This window comes from Perissodus microlepis, chromosome 4 (genome assembly GCF_051167445.1).
Source record: "Perissodus microlepis isolate ML-2025 ecotype Zambia chromosome 4, ASM5116744v1, whole genome shotgun sequence".
NCBI lineage: Eukaryota > Metazoa > Chordata > Actinopteri > Cichliformes > Cichlidae > Perissodus > Perissodus microlepis.
The window spans coordinates 3,540,883-3,547,633 of record NC_140464.1 but is presented as its reverse complement, the minus strand read 5'-3'; positions in this window follow the sequence as shown (position 1 = coordinate 3,547,633).

The window sequence follows — 6,751 nt, the reverse complement described above, 5'->3', positions numbered from 1 at the left end:
CTGAGACTCTGCAGGCTTCAGACGGATCAAGAATGGCTTGTTTGGAAGGGAGAAAAGCCTCTTCTCTTTTTTTTAATAAAGAGAAGATAGCACAGCTTAGGTTTGCAAAGCAGCATCTGAACAAACGACAGAGGTTTTGGAACAATGTCCTTTGGAGAAATGACACCAAAGTGGAGCCGTTTCAATGCCTCATTTGAGAAAACCAAACATGGCAGCATCTCAAAGCAACTGTCAGCACGGTGGTGGACCTGTGAGGATTTGGGTTGTTTGCAGCCACAGAACCTGGACACCGTGCAGTCATTGAGTCATAACATCAAATATGAGGCTAAAGCCAGGTCCAAACCGGGCCATGCATCAGGACAATGATCCCAAACACAGCAGCAAATCTAGAACTGATTGGTTCAAAAATAAAAGGATCCAGGTTCTGCAACAGCCCAGTCAAAGTCCAACCCAGTTTAAGTGGAACTGCAGGAACTTGAGCAGTGCATAAATGAATGTCTGCAAACCTCAGGGAACTGAAGTGATGTTGTAAAGAAAAACTGTCCTGAATTTGTCCACATTGGTGTAAAGAACTAACAAAGTCACACAAAAACACAGAAAACGGTTTCTTCAAGTTGCTGCTGCTAAAGTTGGTTCTACAAGCTCTCATGCAAGACTGAGTCTTATGCAAACTCTTTTTCAAATGCATGTATATCTGCATTGAAATATATCTGGAATCTGCTGGCAAGGGACACGATTGTTCATACCAGAAACTTTCTGCTCTGCATCCAGTCTCTGTTTTAGTGTTTTAGCTCTGAGGAAACTTTGGATGCATGCAGGTAAGCACAATATGGATTTGATTTACTGAAACACAATCCTGAAGAAAACTGCTATTTTCTTACAATTTAGTTGTTTTTTTTTTTAATCTTTCTTGCAAATAACAAAAGTCTGCATTCTTGCGCAACTCCTGGCACACGGAACAAGATTTAAACCAGATATCTGTGCAAGCTAGGCCCTGGGTCCACAGATTGCCACTACTGTCAATTTATTTTAAAAACATGTTGCAGTATTCCTGCCAAGTTCGTACCTTCATGCAAAAACTCTTGTCAAATACAAGTAAACTTCAAATGACAGTAAAAGTGAGTTGGGCTTGTCATTTTTATGCCATTGTGTTTATGAAGGTCTAGAAATGAAACTTCTAGAAACGAATAGTTATTTTCTTTTTTTAAATCATTTGTTTGTTTTACTTGACAAGTCAGTTAATCAGTGAATTTCCACCTTGCTTGCTTGTCCGACCAACGGTCCAACTTTTAAGTTGGCAAATTAATCAGCAAATTGCGTCGGCAGTAAATCATTCAAAACATAAATGAGTCTTCTCAGGATCCCTTAATGACCTGCCGTTAGTCTGGATGAATTATGTAATGTCTGTTTTCCAAGAAGCGGGTATAAAAGTGTCAGTCAGGCAGTCAGAAACGGAGAGCGAATCATCTCGCGCGGTGATCTTTTGGGGTGAAATATCAAATTCAGTGTTTTTCCCTGCGTTTTGTTGTTTGTTTGTTTTTTGTTTTGTTTTTTTTGTTTTTTTTTATCCCAAATTGCTGATGACCTTCTTTCAAATGAGAAGTGATCTAACAGATAAGTACATCTTTGAAGTGACATAATTGCCTAAAGAATATATGACACCGTTTACACATGTTAGCGTATCATTTGAACTCCTTAAGTAGTTTACCTGCTGCCTGCTATGAGCCCTGGTCTGCATTCAAAGTGGACTGAGAAGAGCAGGTTTGCCCTTTGTACTCCCCAAAGCGTCCAGGGTGGACTGGTCTTTGTTTAGTCTGACCTCCGTCTTCATCCTCTGCTCCTAAAGCCTTTGGAGATGCCAATCTCAGAGCGTCTGAATGACCAGCAGCACATCAGTCACTGTCAGTTCTTTTGAGGTTAAGCTGTACTTCAGGCCATTGTCCAACATGGATAGACATCCTATATTGTTGAGATATTTTTAAGTTAGGTAAAGTGGAGTTTAGACTTTCATTGGCCAGGGGCGTTTGCAGTATCAGGTCTTAAGATTTAAGCAGACAGACGTTTTTATCAGTTAAAAAAAAAGTAGCTGGAATAAATATGTCATTAGGTTAAAATGTAGCTCTGAGGACAAAAGCAGCAAAAGCAATTTCCAAAAGTATTTTTGAACACTTTAGATAGTTTCTATTTTGTTTTGCTTGATGATGGGTGTCATCTGTCACATGAATAGTGTGCACGTCTGTAGTAATTACCAGGTTATTACATAAGAGCTGGTGTGATTCCTAGACGAAAGATGGCCTTTACCCAGTTTCCTTTGCAGCTGCCACACCACATTGCACCTGCATGTTAAACTCAAGGGTACAGAAGTTTTTGGGTCCTTTTCTAAAGAATGACAAGTTTTGAATTTGATTAACTCTTACAGGCTGTTCACATGCAGCCCAGTCCCAGCCTACTTGTTCATGTTAAAGAATGAAAATTGTCACTTTTTCACCATTTGGCTTCTTATTTTGTCCAGAGGAAGTGAGGAGGCGTCACCACGACAACTAAGAAGCCAAAATTATTGAAAGATGTTGTATTTGAACCCAAACCATGTTTTTCCAAACCTATTCCAGCAGTTTTCTTTTTTATTAATGAGCGACGTGTTTGTAATTAATGAAAAATAAAAAATGATACAAATGATGTGTGAACATCTCTGACATCTCTGACTCAAACTTGGGTCTCCGCTGTGAGCAGGTGATGATTTGCTCCAACACAAACTCCTCCAACCTAATGTGGACGTTTTTTTGCCTTTTTAAAGCGGCGTACAGCAGACTTATGATAGCTTTGTAGTTTATAATTGTTTTTTTTTTTTATTTTAATTTTGTTTTTGACTCTTTGCTTTGAGTTTAACTGAACATTTTATTTTATTTTTCGACCGGTTTAAGTTTCGGTTTTAATCTTTATTAATTCTTATTGTATGGAGGGCTTTGTCAGAGGGAAGATTTGAGAAAATCGGGACGAGCGTTAGAATAAAAACACTGAATATTGTGAAAGCAGGGAACATGTGCAGTTTTTCAGCATACGTGTTAATGCTGTGGAGCCGCAATCTTTCCCTACGTCTAACTGCATCATTTGTGATGCCTTAACCTCACGGGTGGCTCAAACCAAAAAGAAGCTGGTGAACACACAGTGAAGGCCCAAACAACACAGGATTTAAGGGGTAAAAATCAGTATTTCTTTTTAAAAAAATCGAAAGTAGTGCATTATATCATGCAGTACACATGATTAATTTGCCGTGTTAAAAGATGCACAGTGGAAGTTGTATCTACAGTGCAGAGCAGACTCGCTGCCAAGCAGAATGGGAAGGACAATAAAAACAATCTGACTTCTCAGCTTTCACAGTCAGCCTCTCCCGTCTGTCCCGGCTCTGGCTGTTTGTTGCTGCAGAGGATTCTGTGAAACGGGTTACGATATTGAATAAATCAGCTGTGTCGGGGTACCGGATGTTAATCCGCTGTCTATCAAGCTGTGACTGTCATAACTTTGTCTACGTTTTGTCTACATTGCTGCTTTTCTGCCGTTGCACAGTCCTGTGTACCGGAGGGCTTTTTTTTAAGTCAGTGGAGGAAATAATGGGAGTTTGCACAAATCCAGTAAAGGTTTTGGACTTTGCATTTCACGCTTTTCCAACACTTTGTCCCATCAGACCACAGTCGTGCTCCTAAAAACGCTGATCTGATTGCTAAGATAATCTAAAAGAGCCCACTTTTAGATTTGATGCGCCAGTCGGTCGGCGTCTGGCTTCTTTTTCTGTTTTAGGGGTCGGTAGCTGTGCTTCGCCTCTGTCTACGGTATAATTTTTATTTCTCTAATCCTATTTTGAAAATGTGGATGTGGGTGGTCCGAGTTGATCTTTCTTTGTAGGAGCTTCTCGGTTGACTTTCAAGACTGCTCAGGTAATCCGAGTGTCTCCTAATTAATTGTTACAGCATGGCAAAAAGCAGTCGCCCGTCTTTACTTGCAGACCTCAGTTGGCGTCAGACTGAAATTTAAAGGAGGAGGGGGGGTTTCAGGGTCGGATACTGGGCCTCTGTCTCTGAGCCTCTATTTTCATACTTCAGTGTCTGGGAAGCTGATTTGGAGCAATAAATGTTCATAGACTGTATGATGGATTTTCATGACAGAGTTAAGAATCGGTCAGAGCAGCTGGACAGGCAGAGCAATGTTGGAATAAAGGTAAAAACAGATGGAGCTGGAGGAGGGATGATATATTCTTCATAAAGGCGCATCATCGGTCATTTAAACGGCACCGTCTCTCCACCAGTTTTTATTGATATTAAACTTTCATCAACCTGTTTTGGTGAAATATCTGGATGAATTTAGAGAGCAAATGTGTCATTTATTGTTTCGTCATTATAGCGTTTTGATTTCTCATAACACCATAAAAAGAACCACTTCTAGAGCCGTTTTAAATATCACTGCCAACACATCATTCAAAACAGCTTTTTATGGAAGCCAATAACTGACAAACTTTCCCTGACATTTATTGCATTATTCAGCCTGTTTACTTTATTCTGTCGCTTTCTATTTGGAGCAGTTTGTTAGCTGACACTGTAAAAATACACGTAATCAGATAAAATATCACAAGTTATGCACAATATCATAAATGATTTGTCATTCAAGCCCGCAAATTACACAGTCACCCACACTTTACCACAAGCATTTCAATAATAAGCCCTTTTAAACTGGTGTGAGCGTTTTCGTGACACTGATTGAAAAGCAAATACAGGATTTTTCCTGTACAGAGAAAAGTTTGGCTTCACTCACAACGCTAATGGAAAATCTGCAAAACCAAGGCGATAGTCATCATTAAGTGTTTCTGATTGCTAATTATCATCAGTTAAAATCAGACAACTCATTACCTTCACTGCATGTGTTCATGGTCTTGACGCATGTCTTCAGTTTCTCCTATATACACTCAAAAAAATTACTCTTGGCCGTCATAAACATGAAGTCATCATTTTAAGAAAATGCAACAAAAACATATAAAAACAAAGGTGTAGTTATTCACATAAATAATCTGTAAGTAAACCGGTCTAAAATACCAAGCAAGTAAATTTAATTAGACCAGATTTGTGTAAGAAAATGTGACATTACTTAATAAAAACACCTCTTTATTATGAATGTAACTGGTAACTTTGATACTACTTGGAGACCCAGTTCCACACCTGGAGACGTCAGCATGAAGTTTGCATTTATTCATTTATTTATTCTAATGAAGCTGATCCACTGCATTTAAAAAAAGATTAGGAAAACTGCATGTTTGACAGCTTGTATAGTCTTTAAATGATGGATTTTAAAACTGAACAAAATATTTGTAAATGTGCTGTTTTTGGCATAATAGAGGATACATGATATTTTCTTTATTAAAAAAATGGCCATATGCTTCAGAGATTTATTTCCTTTAAAATGACCCACGTTCTGTTGTAAACGATTCATCGTACCATGTCCAAGAATTGTAGGCTTACCGAGCACTGCATAGGTATTCGAACAATGTAGTTTACTCGTCTACTTCTAAAAATAGTTTGTTTCGAGGGGGTGGTTGTAGATTTGTAGTCATAAAACACTCGAGTTAAATAATTTAACCATTACTAACTCGGTGAGGAATGTGCTGTCACTTGCCTCGTAAAAGTTCTTTTATCCTTTTAGACAGCAAAGGGTACAATTACAGGTCACGGATGCCTATATTTACACTGTGTTTAATTCTTTTGGGAAAGGGGGCTGACAGGAGGAGATGGATTTGAAAGCAGACACAATGCTGCTGCCTTTGTCTTCATAAAGGCATTTAAGCACCGTTCCTGTTTTTCTTTAATAAAACACCAGCTTGAGTCACGGGCTCGTCCGGGATCTACCGTCCCCGTTGCCGAGACGAGCTGAAGATCTTAAGCTGGGTGTCTCTGCTGTGCACCAAGTGGGCTTAAACATATATCACACTGGCAGTGGGCTGTTTGCTTTCTAACCCCCCTTCCTCCCCGTTCCCTCAGCAGGTCCAGCCGAGGATCCCCTCTCCGTCTCTATCTCAGTGTATCCCTTCTAGTCAGGGGTACAACGTTGAGCTTTCACAGTGAAACGGCACCCATGCTGACTGAGAATTTCTTTGATCTCCAAAGAGGCTGTACGTGACAGCAATACTAGGCAGTCCCCTCGTCACCAGGCTAATTACACGTACTTAAAATTAAACAAATAATAAAATGGGCAAATACCTGTTTCGTTTCTACAGTGGCACACATGGTCATCTGATAAGTATCCACTTAATGTTTTTATTGTAGTTGTTAGTACCAGGTGTTAGTACCAGGTGTCAGGCAGGGTTTTCCTGGGACCACCTTATCAACACTGAATCCAAAGGCATCCAGAAAACACCCCAGAAATGATCATTTAATGCCAAGTCGGAAGCAAAATGTAACCAAAATTTGTGTGGAGCCAACTGTCAGACCTCCACAGTTCACAAGGCCGGGGATAAGATGGGAAAGTATGCAGTGATTCAGAAAGAGGGCCGGTACGGGTGTGAAGACTGTGAACTGTCCTGCTGACCTCTGTGACTCCTTTGATCACTGGACCTTGGTGACGGCGCACCATTCCATGCCAAATTGCCATGTCACAACATAGCAGACCATCTATCAATCTAGGTTTCCCTCAAAGAAACAACATTTATCAGCAGCTGATTTGAAATGCTGCGGGGAGGCGAGGCGAGCTCCAAGGACCACTCTGAGCCATG